Here is a 15070-nt window from a genome sequence, read left to right as displayed (position 1 = left end):
TACTCATTTTGCAGAATATCCCATTTCACAAGTTTCCAAATGTGTAAAAATGCTTTGAAAACAGCAGATCTACAAGCTCACAACGCATTGTGAGCTTGTAGATTTCAAATAGCCTAAGTATGCATAGGACTGTAGTGGTTAATGCATGTTTTGTAATCATATTAAACATCTATAAAGTAACTAGTAACTAAAGCTTTCAAGTAATTGTGGTGAAGTAAAAGTACAATATTTGCCTCTGAGATGTAGTGGAGTAGAAGTAAAAGTATTGAAAATACTCAAATAAAGTACAAATACCTCAAAATTGTACGTAAGTACAGGAGTACATGTACTTAGTTACTTTACACCGCTGCTCTGCACAGGTGAAGATGATTTAGTGTTGATGAGTAAAAAGCAGTCTGTGGGGATCTATTCACTCTGCAGGATGAAGATCCGGTCAGAAAACGCAAATGGTTTGTCCATGTGACGTTCGTTTGAACGTGTTCAACGCACCGGATCCAGTAGGCGGGGCTTTAAACCGGATGTGAAATGTAAATACGCAGGCGCACTACGTCTGCTTTCAAACATTTTAGCTTGCACCACGTCGCGCCGCTCTGCTGAAGGTAATGTTTGATTTATATCTAAAGTTTAAACACTCACTGTGTGGGGGTTTGTAGATCTAACCCTGCCATATGTTCATGTGTGTTTATAAATCTACTTTAGTCTTGGATCAAGACGGCCCGTCAGGGATTGTATTATTTATGGTGATCGAGTCTGATGTTTGTTGGTAGTTTTAAACGGATCATAAATCCTCATAAATGAACCCAATCGAACATATAAAGTGTTTAAACACAAAGACACGGATGTTACCCGTCCATACGGGTCTGTTGTGTTCCGTAATATTACGTAGAGTTTAATAAAGACGCGTCTTAGTCCCGTGTGCGTCTGAACGCCGTTCTAGTTCCACATTTACATGGACATTTACCTGCTGCAACAGCCACTTTACCAAATAGTTTGTGGTTCTGTGTTTAAGGCTCGTGCGTCTATACTTATGTATGCATTGTAAATATAAAGTGATTATCTTAAAGCCACAGATGTTATCCGTACATACGGGGGGTTGGTGTTCAGTTAATGTTCAGTATAGATTAATAAAGAAGTGTTTTAATCCCGTCTGTGGATGAACGTCATTGTATTTCCTGGATTACATGGGGTGTAATACCGGTGTTCACCTGCAACAGCGCCACTTACACCCATTGAATGATATATACAGTGATGTTCAGACAGACCAGATTGAAACATTTATTTATCGAATAATGCGGAATATTACCGAACATAAAGGGTCTGTATGGTGGGATAACATCTGTGGCTTTGGGATAAACACGTTATATTTAGAGTAACATACATTTAGGCCTAAAAAAAAAAAACTTTGGTTTCCGGTTGGCTGTCATTTTAGGGCTGAGTAGGTAGGGAATTTATTTTATTTTATTTTTTATTTTATTTTTTTGTGGGAATGATGGGTAGCAAGTATTTTATTTTATTTTATTTCCTCGTGGGAAGGATGGGTAGCAAGTATTTTATTTTATTTTATTTCCTCGTGGGAAGGATGGGTAGGTAGTTTTTTTTTTTTTTTTTTCCTATGGCAATGATCGATAATGCTTCTTTTTTAATATATTCTATGTTTTCCTGAGTTACCAATTTCTAAATCATTAAATGGTTCATGTACACTGCACTTACAAAATAGTGTCTGAAAACAACAAACAATAAACAATTGAAAACTTTGAATAGAATGTCCACACACTGGTTGAATACTTTTGAGTTTTAATTCAACTCTAAGTAAAGTACCAAATTAAAGTGCTGTATCACTCGCATACCAAAAATATTAATACAAAACAAACATCTTCAAGTAATAAAGTGTTTTGAAGCAGATATTTTAGCTACTGGCTATCCCTGGATCAAACTGGCTAACCAATGGCCTGAGGAGCTGGAAAACCAAGAATACTGACTGGTGAATGAATTAAACCAGGAAACAAAACATTTTACCCCAGGGTATGAGATGAGCTCAATTCAGAACTAAGAGCTTTAACATTGAAGCCCATTCTATTACTGATATACAGTATACATCTTTACTGCTTAAAACGCTATCATTGCACATCCGTTGCATTTAGGCATGCAGTATATTCGGCTTCAGGGAGGTTCAAAACCATCTAGCCAGAAACACTGCCAAAGCATCCCTGCATTCTGACTCAGACAACTGAAACAAACAGCTGAGTAAAAGATACAAAATAAAGTGCCATATATCACATTTAGAGGTAGAGTTAGAGATGCACCGATTGGAAAATCCTTGGCGATACCGATTTCCGTTTTTTTAAAAGTCTGACCTGCCGATACCGGTTTTACCGATACCGATTTTCTATTTTCTAACTAGATTTTTTTCAGGCTAAGTACAAGTACTTAATTTTGTGTATTTGCCAATACAGAGTACCAATAAGATTAAACCAGGAAAAGAGCACTTATGCCATATCATAATAGTACAATATCCAAAATCACAATCACGACGATATCCAGTCTAATATCATGATATGGCTATAATATTGATGCCCTAACTATGCAACGAAAGGCCTAAAGTCATTACAAAAACAAGAAGAATTTTAAAAAGAATACTACTACTGTAGCCTATATCATTTATTTATATTTATATTTATTTATTTGTACCATAATACCATTGCTGTTATGGCTGTTGCTGTTAGCCGTTAGAGCTGCATGATTTTGGCAAAACTTATTATGGGTCCATATTGAGATCAGTTATTGAAATTATTATTTATTAAAAATGGTAATCTTTTTTAACTAACACAATCTTATCTTATCTTAATGCAAAATGATTTTCTTATTTGAACTAAAAGCAAAAACAAATAAATAAGGTTTTCGCATTCAGACACATAGAAGGACATGTCTGCATTTAATTGTTTTCAAGGTGAGAAATTTACCTCATGTTACTTTAGTCCAGGGGTCTTCAACAGGGGGTCCGGGACCCCTAGGGGGTCCTCAGAGTTACTACAGGGGGGGGCACCAAATCTTTGTGTGATATATTTCTTACATTAACCACTAGCATTCCATTTCTGAGGTGGACTAAAGCCAAAAATAGCAGAGCTACAAGCTCACAAGCTTGTAGATCTGCTATTTTTGGCAAAGAGGTATATAGGTGTAGAGGGGAAAAAAGAGCAGACCAAGTAAAAATGTCATACAATATAGAAGGGGGTCCCTGTTTCATCTCTCAGCTCACCTTATGTCACTGTTTTGGCTTGTTTTAACCTCTGACTAAAAATGTTACACTACTCTTTGTTAAACTTTCGGACGAGTCTTAACGAGCTTTAATAGGCTACAGCTGGATAGATGCGAAGACGTCTGTATCGGCACATGAATTAAACCAGTGGACCAGCGGATCACAACGTCTTTTAGAGTTGTTGTCGGAAGCTGTGTACAGCATTAAGGACTTTTCAGATGGCGCCTAGTAATTTATTTGGAATAAGAGGCAACCCTGGGCCCAATATAAACCGGAATGAGCAGCTACTGTCTGTGTGAGAAGTGCGCACGTATCGCATCACACACACACACACACACACACACACACACACACACACACACACACACACACACACACACACACACACACACACACACACACACTCTCTCTCTCTCTCACCACCCGTCCATGCCAAAGTTGTCTTTTCAACAGCATATGCAACGAGAGTCAAGGGGTGATTTTTCTTTGCAACTGAGATGTGGGTCCATGTATCCGCTCGGTCATGTCTCCCTGCTGCAGATGAAAATGACATCGGCACTGTTTCACCTCCTTAATTATGTCTGCAAACGTTTTAGTAGTCAATCGAATTATTTTAGGAGTGGTTTGCACGGGCAGACGACAGACATTGTACACAGGTCCATGGCTGGAGGAGGACGTGCATGTGCCGCCGTCTCCTCGCGATGACGCAATGACGCATGAATAGTAAAACAAAACATTTGCGCACATGATATTTTAGACGAAAGAAAACTTTGATTAAACTTCGCGAATGTGGTCGCACCAAATATATTTTTTGTAAGACGTTTTTGATCGACTCGGTCGGATTTTGACTTAATTTTATTTATTTTTTTATTTTCACTCCAAATGCCAATAAAATCATCTGGGTCGCACGTATTTAATAGGGTCGGTCGCCAACCGGAAACCAACATATTTTTTTGTTAGGCCTTATCAAGATGTTTGAGACTTTAACATGGAACCAACTAACAAACACTATTTTTGGAGAGTGTTAAGAATGTCAAAGATAGGATAATGATGATAATGTCATTTTATTTGTACAGCACTTTTCACATTTCATACTTTTCATGAAATATCTAGAACAAAACAAATGTAAAAGCCTAAGGATAGAGATTAAACTGAGCTAAATTGTAACATAAGATAAATAACACTCAGGCAGGATAATAAGTAATCTAAACTAAATATCGATATCAAAATCGATAAGAAATCTGAGTCTTGATCTAAGGCTAAAATGAAACTATAATATCGTCTCTATCGGGAGGAAACCATAGAATGTCCCAAACTGTTACTTTTCAGGATTAAAAAAATGGCAAAAGTAGCAGACCTACAAGCTCAAAACGTGTTGCTTTGTGCCACGTTTCAAGCTTGTAGATCTGCTACTGTTGATGGTACTACTTGAAAATGTGTCCACATTTTTCAATATGTTTTTTTAAAGCGAACATTTTTAACACTAATATTTGCTTCTGGGGGGATTCTACAAATGTCTTCTAAATCAGTGGTTCTCAAACTTTTTCGTGCCAAGGACCCCCAAATAGACATTTATTAGCCCGCGGACCCCCATTTGAAAAGATAAGCCAGGGACCCCCATAATAGAAGATTTTTACGGCTCTCTAGCAGTGATTTTCAACCATTTTAAATTTCAAAGACCCCCAGTTTGACATGCATTAGGGCTACAGACCCCCATTTAATGGCATGTATGTCTCTGGGACCCCAATTCATATTGTAAAATCAATGTTAATTTAACTCTGAGAGTTACAGACCCATAAGGGTCCATTTGGTCCCTGTCCATCATTTAGCTGGGGACCCCCTGGAACCCCCTCAAGTACCCCTGGGGGTCCCCGGACCCCACTTTGAGAACCAATGTTCTAAATCATACGTTTTTTGAAAAAAACTTATGTTGCTATAATCAAACTTTTTCATGTCAAGGACAAGGACCACCCAAAATGATATGTATATTTGTTCCAGGGACCCCCCAGAAGCAAACATTTGAGTAAAAGAAATTCAGAAATGTTCACAATTTTTCAAAAAATAGCAGATATGCAGGCTCATAGCGCCGCACTCGGTGAGCTTGTAGATCTGCTATTTTTGAATAGCCAAAGTGTAAGATAATGGTTAAAGTGTTTACACTGACGCGTTCCCGGTCTTAAAGGGTTAACACTATAGCATACATGGGCAACTGGCGGCCCGGGGGCCACACGCGGCCCTCACCTTAACTTAATGCGGCCCGCAGGTTAATAGTGATATATGTTATTGATTTCAGCTGTTCCAATTCCAAACATGCAATCATGACCCGCTTTAATTACTCCAGTCTATATTATTAGTTCAATGACTTTATATCCAATGTATTTGTATTTAAGTTCATAAAGTTAACTTAATTATAAGCAAATCCGTTTGAAATTAAATTAATAAAAAAACTGTCAGGATTCCAATTCCAAAATAGCTGATCTACAAGGTCAAAACGCGTCGCGATGCGACGCGCTTTGAGCTTGTAGATCAGCTATTTTTTGCTACTTTTGTGTGACATACTAGAATGATGAATTTAATTTCCAAAAAAAGTAAAAATATGGAGATAAGAGGCGTCTGCCCGACAGTAACAATAATATGCAATGTGTCCCTCTGGAGTGAGTGTGGAAATATAGTGGCCCTATACACCATCAAAGTTGTATCACCCCTGCACTATAGCCTACTTAAAAACTGTATTTTCTATTATTATTGTTATTATTATACAATATATTAAATTTAATGTTGGTATATATCTGTGTCTTGCAGGTTAATCATGTGACCTTCTGCAGAGTGGACTAAATCTACTTCATACAGTGAGTTAAAAACGCTGAGTCATGGCTCCTAGCTATGACTCAGCGTTTGACTCACTGTATGAATGCTTCAGGGAAGGTTCAAAGGATGGATGGAGTCATCAGGAGATAGCTGGTAATAGAGTGTCTGTAACTCAGGACAAGGGGCTTGAAGATGGAACCTCGATGGCGTCGACGCAACAACGAGGCCCTGAGAGCTGAAACGTATAACGGTGCCAACGAACGTTCTCCGTTTGAGATACAAGGCGTACGGTGCTCGGGACGTGGTGCCATACAACCTACGCGGCTCTATTAATACCAGCTATCTTCAACCACGCGGCGGGAGGCCCCACACGGTACGTACCTGGATCAAACCTGGCCAGCAGTGGTGGAAAGTAACTAGGTGCATTTACTTGAGTACTGTATTAAGTGCAATTTCAAGGGATTTGTACTTTCCTTGAGTATTTACAAGCGATCTACAAGCTCACAATGCGATGCGACGCATTGTGAGCTTGTAGATCGGCTATTTTTAAAAGATTTTAATATATTTTGAAAACTTTTGAAACGGGATATTCTACATAATGAGTACTTTTTATTTTTGGTACTTCAAGTACATTTTGATACCTGTACCTTTGTACTTTTACTCAAGTGAATTTTGAATTCTGGACTTTAACTTGTAACAGAGTATTTCTACATTGCAGTAGTGATACTTTTACTTAAGTAAAAACAAATCAGTATTTTCTTCCACCACTGCTGGCCATTATAAACTAGGGCTGTGTCACCATTACAAAATGGAAGTTGACGATTCATTGTCACATGATTGATTGCGATCAAAGATTTAATTGTGTTTGACGTTGAGCATGGGAACATTATGAATACAAATGTAATTTATTTTTGGCTTTTAGGGCTTCGTAAACAAAAGTTGCATAAGGTAGATATGACACATAATATAAATCATTTAATTACAACAAATACATTCATAGTGGGATTAGCAGAGTGGAAATAGCCAATCTACAAGCTCAGAACGTGTCGCATCGCAACACGTTTTGAGCTGGTAGATCTGCTATTTCCACAAAATGTTTGAAAATATATGAACATTATTAACATGGTAATGATTATGACGATTATGCAAAACATAATTGCAAATTCAAATAATTGCAATTAGGCTATTGCGTAATAATTGTGACCGGTCTAGTATAAACCCTAGGGTTTATACTCATGGTAACTGATGACTGGTATCAGACATCACTTTGAGAGCCACTGGTCTAGCGGCTGAGAGCTGAACCAAAACGTCTGTGGTTTTATTTTCAAGCCGAATCCCAACCCTCAACATTCTGCCTCCTCCAGTGTTATGGAGAAATTGGTGACCTGGCAAAAGATGTGTCCATCGTGTCCATCACATGTCAAACATCCAAAGTAAATCACTGCTGTTAGTTCATGAACAGAGTTGCTCTGTTCATAAACAAACGGTTGTTATTTACATTTGGACGTGGTGATGTTTTTGTGAAGTCCACGAGATGGTCGCATGTTTTCTGAAGGTCACCAATTTCACTGTAACACACAACCATGCTGGAGGTAGGAGGCACAAACTGGAGTTTTGGAATCAGCGGCCATATTGGAAATAAATCGGGCCTCTTCCTCATTTCCCTTCACAGGTGTTACCAATGATGCTAATGAAGGCTCTGTTCCAAATGGACCCTTACGGGTGTGTAACTCTTGAGTGTACAGATGGAAACAAATTACTGTCCATTTGGTTCCATTTGTACACTCAGAGTTATGGGTGTCCTTTCAGAACCACTGTGCTACACTAAATAGAACAGAGCCTTCATTTGTATCATTGGTAACGTGGTAATGTGAAGGAAGTAAGGAAGAGGCCCAATCCTTGGCCAAATGAATATTCATGTGGGGGTCCTTGATATGAAAACATTTGAGAGCCACTGTCTTTAGTTGTTTCTGAAACTTGATGAAATGATAAGCATTGTAGACTTTACTTGAACATGGTGTTTGATACAGGAATAGACGGCACCTCTTTGCTAAATTGGCAATGTTTCTCCCAAAATGTAAAGCAAATGAAGAATTTGCTAAATGTTCTTAAAGCAGGGGTCTTCAACAGGGGGTCCGGGACCCAGAGTTACTACAGGGGGTCCGCCAAATCTTTTTTTACATTAACCACTTGAACCCTAGCATCCCTTTGCTGAGGAGAACTTAAGCCAAAAATAGCAGATCTACAAGCTCACAACGCCTCGCGCTGCAAGGCGTAGTGAGCTTGTAGATCGGCTATTTTTTAGCAAAGAGTTATAGGTGTAGAGGGAAAAAAGAGCAGCAAAAGTTTATCCCAAACACAATTTTATACAATATAGAGGGGGTCCCTGCTTCATCTCTCCCTCAGCTAGGGGGACCTTGGCCTGAAAACGTTGAAGACCCCTGTCTTAAAGGGATAGTTTAAAACAGTGGTTCTCAAACTTTTTCATGTCAAGGACCCCCTAATTGACACTTATTACCCCGCGGACCCCCATTTGAAAAGATAAGCCAGGGACCCCAATAAGAGAAGGTTTTTACGGCTCTCTAGCAGTGATTCTCAACCATTTTCATTTCAAGGACCCCCCAGTTTGACATGCATTAGGCTACGGACCCCCATCTAGTGGCATTTATACCCCTGGGACCCCAATTCACATTGTAAAACCAATGTCAATTTAACTCTGAGAGTGTACAAATGGAACCAAATGGACCCGTTAGGGTCCATTTGGTTCCATTTGTACACTCTCTGAGTTACAGACCCATAAGGGTCCATTTGGTTCCTGTCCATCATTTAGCTGGGGACCCCCTGGAACCCCCTCAAGTACCCCTGGGGGTCCCCGGACCCCACTTTGAGAACCAACGGTTTAAAACACTTTTTCCTATGGATTAGTCACCCCATGGAGACATGAATTCATGAATATGTTTTTGTCTCATTCCTAAACCAATAATTTGATGACCGGCAGCGGTTCCGGTAGGAGACACAAAGAGTCTCCTTTGTGCCTACCGGTCCATAATTCAAGGCTCCGTGGGGTGACTGATATCCCTTTTTAAGTAATGTAAAGTATACATGATGTGAACATGTACGGGTGGGTACATCATTATCAGACCTAAAACGTATTGTTTTATGCCCACAGTGGCTGTAGGCCAGTCAAGCATCTTCAAAGCATGTACTTAAAGGAGTAGTTCACCCAAAAAATCACTTATTTTCTATAAATTGCACACCCCATGAAGCCTTGAATTCATGATTTAGTTTTTGTCTCATTACTAAGCCAATCATTTGATGACCGGGTGTATTTCCGGTAGGAGACACAAATAATTTACTTTGTGTCTCCTACCGGATACATTAGCCGGTAGGAGACGGGAATCTAATTATTGGCATAGGAATGCGACAAAAACAAATCCATGAATTAAGGCTTCATGGCGTGTGCAATTGATAGAAAATAAGTCATTTTGTGGGTGAACTACTCCTTTAAGTTACTTAATTACTTACTTTGAGGAATAGAAATGGCCAATTACACATTGAAGTGCCCACTTTTCCAGGGTGCCCACTCTTCTAGTTACAAAAATGTTGATTTATTTTCAAACATGTTCAATGTTCATGTACAATACAATTAAATCCTTAATCACAATTATTTGTGACAATTACTCAAGTGAAATGCCATAATGGTGACACAGCCCTGTCAGTGACCAGCTTATGGCTCTACAGACCATCTTGGCTTCCAAAATGTCACCCTGTAAAGCCTGCTCAACTCAACGTTTTTGTTTTCTTTTTTGTGTCTTTACAGAACACGAAGATGACAAGAAGTAGACGTCCGTAAGTGAAGATGGCAGGAAGGTAGGAACCTTTTGATTGCAGCTGCTGCTTGTTAAGGGGGCTACATGCTACATGCTACCGTACCATGTATGTGGTAATTTGCGTCGTCTATCGTTTCACGTCATTTGCATCGTGTCATTTGTGGGTAAAGCTTCATCACGTCGGTCCACATCACATAGGACCATGTGCCTTTCTGTGATGTGGATTAATGTGATTTTATTTATTGTTTCACGTCATTTGCGCCCAAAACTTTGATCACATCGGTCCACATCACATATGACCATATGTGGTCGTAACTTCTCCTCTTTTTCTCTATTCTTTGCTTTAATAAAGCAATAACAAGATTATTTGTTTTTATTTACTTTTGTGTCTGAGTTATTTGATCGATTTTTTATTTTTGTCTATCTTTCTTTTCACAAACGCATTTCTTTCTTCTTGCCTGTCTATTGCACTAGTTCTTCACTAGTGGTTTGTGTGTACAAATGTATGTGATGTGGAGCTATGTGATTTATGTCTGGTATCATTATGGTAGCATGTAGCCCCGTTGACTGCCAGAATTATTTCAGATTTTTTGCAGTTTTGTGCCAGAGATTTTTCATTGGAAAAAAAAAAGTACTCAGGAGCCGAGATACAAAATTTTAAAGTTTTAAGTTAACAAGGAAGTGGATGAGAGTAAAGATCTTCGAAAATTCATATCTCCTTGGTCTTTGGGTCAAATTTAAAAAAAAAAAGTAAAAAAAAAAATATTTTTTTGCTAAAAACGAGTTAACTCGTTTTTAGCAGATCTTGGCACACAAGTGATGAAAGCTAAAAACGAGTTAAGTCGTTTTAGGCAGTCAATGTGTTAACACTGTGTTAACAGTCATCTATGCTGTAGGTCTGTGCAAACTAAAAGAGAAAACAAATGATGTCCGTCGTGTCATTTGCTTCTTTCTTAGTGTTTTTTTTTATTTCATCTGCTGTTTGAGTCGTGGCTGCTGTTCAAGGTAAGTGATAGTAGTGACACGGTCTATCATTGGTTGTCGGGCAGAAACCATATATATATGTATATATATATATTTTTTTTTGTCGTAAAGAATTTCTTTACTTGGTCATACCGTGTGACAGTGTCACATACTAAAGCAGTACAAACAGCCGATCTACAAGCTCACAACGCAAAGATCATGATAATTATATTGGATCCATTGGAACACAGGTTATTTTGTGTCCATTTTAAAAAGTAACAATTTTGGACATACAAGGTTTCTGCCTGACCTCCATACTTTAACTTCCCCTCTTTTCTCTTCATTATTTGCTTGAATAAAGTTATAACTTTTTTTCCTTCTAGTGTGTCTTTGAGTTTTTTACAAATGGAACCAAATGGACCCGTGGTCCATTTGGTTCTATTCGTAGTACTGACGGTATACGTATCCAGGCTGTTTATGTAATGACAGGGTACAGTATATGTAGGCCTACGCTAAGCTGTATAATATAGTGACAGGGTACAGTAGATGTATACTAGGTTGTATAATATAGTGACAGGGTATAGTATATGTATACTAGGTTGTATAATATAGTGACAGGGTACAGTATATGTATACTAGGTTGTATAATATAGTGACAGGGTATAGTATATGTGGCTCTTCGTCACATAGCAAACTCACATAGTTAAACCTATTTGTGCTTTATCTATTTTTGATAAAGTTAAAAATATAGCTTTTTTTTTGCCCTGTCATAGTATCAACTAAACATTTTTTTAGCTTTAACTGTAAAATTTGCACTATCAGCGCCGCTTGCGTTGCGTCATTTAACGGGTGGCGGGCCAGCGGTTTGCGTCGTTTGCGTTCAATGCCCGTCATTCGTGAAGAATATGTAAGGGACTGGACCAGTTTTTTTTATTATTGGGTCACGGCCAGCGTTTGTGTGATTTATGTCTCGTAGCATTTCGCGTCATTTGCGTTAAGTAATTTGATTTGCGTCCCGTCTCAGGATTTCACGTCATATCCGTGCAGGTAAGTCTTCATCACGTCAGCCCACATCACATAAGTCCATGGTGTAGTGTAGTGTAGTGTAGTATGTGATGTGGATTGATGTGATGTATGTGTTGTCATTTCACAACACATGCGGGTAAAAATTACATTTGATTTCACGTCGCTTCCGTCATATGCAGGTAAGTCTTCATCACGTCAGCCCACATCACATATGACCGTACACGGGGGCCGTATGTGATGTGCATTGATGTGATGTATGTCTTGTGTTGCGTCATTTCACAACATATGCGGGTAAAACATCATCACGTTAGTCCACGTCACATCTGAACATATGTGGAGGTATGTGATGCATGTCGTCCTTTACGTCGTGTGTCGTTTCGCGTAATTGTATTGCCGTTGTACCGTTTCAGGCTATTTGCGAGTAAAGCTTCATCACGTCAATCCACATCACATAATAATAATAATAATAATAATAATAATAATAATAATAATAATAATAATAACATCACATTACTGGTCGTAGGGTTAGGGTTATATGTGATGTGGATTTATGTGATTTTGTGATTATTTCACGACATTTGCGGATGGCTCGTCATTCACATCGGTCGGCAATTTTTTCTTTTAGGCGAGGTACACGCCGTTGTTTACAGTAGGTCAGAACAGGGAGAGATGTAGGGCCATCATTCATATCATATGCATTTAATCCATTAAGACCTGGAACTGTGTCATTTTTAGATTTGAGCTAAAAAGCTTTATTTTACACTTTGGCTATTCAAAAATAGCAGATATGCAAGCTCATAGCGCAGCACCGAGTGCCGCGCTATGAGCTTGTAGATCTGTTGTTTTTGAAAATTTGTGAAAATGTGTGCAAATCTTTGAATATATATATTTAAAGCAAATATTTTTTAACTCAAATCTTTGCTTCTGCGGGGGGGGGGGGTCCCTGGAACAAAATATTTTGATGGGTGTCCGCGGCCAAATGCATATTATTTTGGGGGTCCTTGACATGAATACGTTTGAGAACCACTGATATAGAAACTTATGTTTTTCAGAAAACTGTTGGGATTTAGGAGACATGTAGAATCGGCTTCAGGTCTTAAAGGGTTAATGACTTTGGTTATTCCTGTTGCTTGTGTTGTATGTTGTGTATTAATGTCATTCATAGTGTTGTATATTGTGTACTAATGTCATTCATAGTGTTGTGTACTAATGTCATTCATGCTGTTGATGTATTGCTGACAAATATTGGCACAATTGATTTTGCGTTGCGTCATTTGCGGTAAAGCTTAATCACGCCAATCCACATCGCATATGACCAGTATGTGATGTGAAGGTGTTTGACGGATGTCGGCATGTGCATCACGTATAGTTACTCGTTATTTGTGCCGTCATTTGCGAGTAAAGTTTCATCACGTCAATCCACATCACATAATAATAATAATAATAATAATAATAATAATATAATAATATAATATAAACGATACATACAACCATATGACCAGTATGTGATGTGGACTTCGTTTCACGTTGTTTGCGTACAATGCTCGTCATTTGGCCGGAGAATAATGAAGAAAATGGACTGATGCTGGACTGAGACTGATGCAGAGAACATGAAACAAAGAATGCTGCTGCCATTGCGTCATATGCGCCTCGTATGATTTATGTCAATCGTTCACAAATTATGTAAATTATACGAGTCTCTCTATCTATCCCTCTCTCTGTCTCTTCATCCCTCATCTCTCTATCTCTCCATCTCTCCCCCTGCTAAGTATGTTGGTGAATGTAATGCACATTACAAAGTGCTTTGGTTAAGGTACTATAGATAAATGCACCATTTAAATTGAAACTTTGAATTGAACTCATAGGCATCAGCTAGCAGCCACTGTGACACTGTGTAAGAGGCAGTTCAGTCACTGTAGACTGTATTACTTCTGGAAAATAAAATAAACATTAGTCATAACTGTGTGATTGCATTCTAAACATTACAGTCATAACTGATGTCATTCAAAATGTGTAAGCTCTATATTTAACAGCTACCAGGCATTGTGCCACTGCAGAGGTTCCCAAACCTTTTAGCTCAGGACCCAAACTAGTGAAGATAATAGATTTGCAAGCTCACAACGAGCATGTAAATCTATTTTCACAACCTCTTTTGTTTTGTTTTGTTTCTAATTTATTGCTTAGATTTGTTGTTTTCACAAAATAGCACATGTTCTATTTAGCTTGCTTCTTATATGTGCTTTTAATTCATTTTCATTTTACTATTTGACCCCAGAAAAAATAGTCACTGTTTGAATCTGGATCTGAAATTATCAATAAACAAGCAATGGCAAAAACACACTGGAATGTAAACATTTCAGTGTAAAGATTTTCATAACGTTTTAGCTCGAGACCCAAAAGAGAAATGTGATGTCTCCCTGGGACCTAGTGAGAATAGCAGATCTACAAGCTCGGCTTGTAGATCTGCTATTTTCATTACTCTTATTTTAATATTTTAAATTGAATTTCTTTGATTTTCGTTTTTAAATGTATCGGGTTCTTTTGAAACATAAGAACGTTTTACTACTCTAAATATTGTATTTTATTCATGTAAAACAAATGTAGGATGCTAAAAGGAAAGAGGAATATTCACTGACTGATCTCAAAAACAAATTAAAACTGGCAGAAATAAAGACTCACTCCATAAAAACCTTAAGGAAAACTCCTCAGACAGAGACTAAGAACATATATTTTTATTTTCTTTTTTCTATGTTCATAAAGTGCTCCAAGTGCTCAAAGTGAAAAGTGCAGCGACACACATTTAGGTCGTAGGACCATCGTCAGTGCAATTAAAGCTTCATCACGTCAGTCCACATCACATAATGACCGTAATGTAGTGTAGTGTAGTATGTGATGTGGATTTCTGTGTTGTCATTTGTGGGTAAAGCTTCATTATTCATGCCGGTCAATAGGCAAGGCACTGACGATGGTCCTTTGACCCAAACGTTTGCTGCTGCACTTTTCACTTTTAGCACTTGGAGCTCTTTATGAGCATGAACAAATAAAACACTAATATATATTTTTTAGTCTCTGTCTAAGGTGTTTTTCTTAAGGTTTTTGTGGAGTGAGTCTTTTCTTCAACCGGTTTTCCTTTTGTATAAAGATGTTAACATGGCTTCACATTTATGGTCTGTAATGATTAAATTAT

The sequence above is a fragment of the Gymnoscopelus microlampas genome (assembly GCF_963454915.1).
Source record: "Gymnoscopelus microlampas genome assembly, chromosome: 14".
NCBI lineage: Eukaryota > Metazoa > Chordata > Actinopteri > Myctophiformes > Myctophidae > Gymnoscopelus > Gymnoscopelus microlampas.
The sequence above is the reverse complement of the archived record's forward strand: the minus strand, read 5'-3'. Positions refer to the sequence as shown.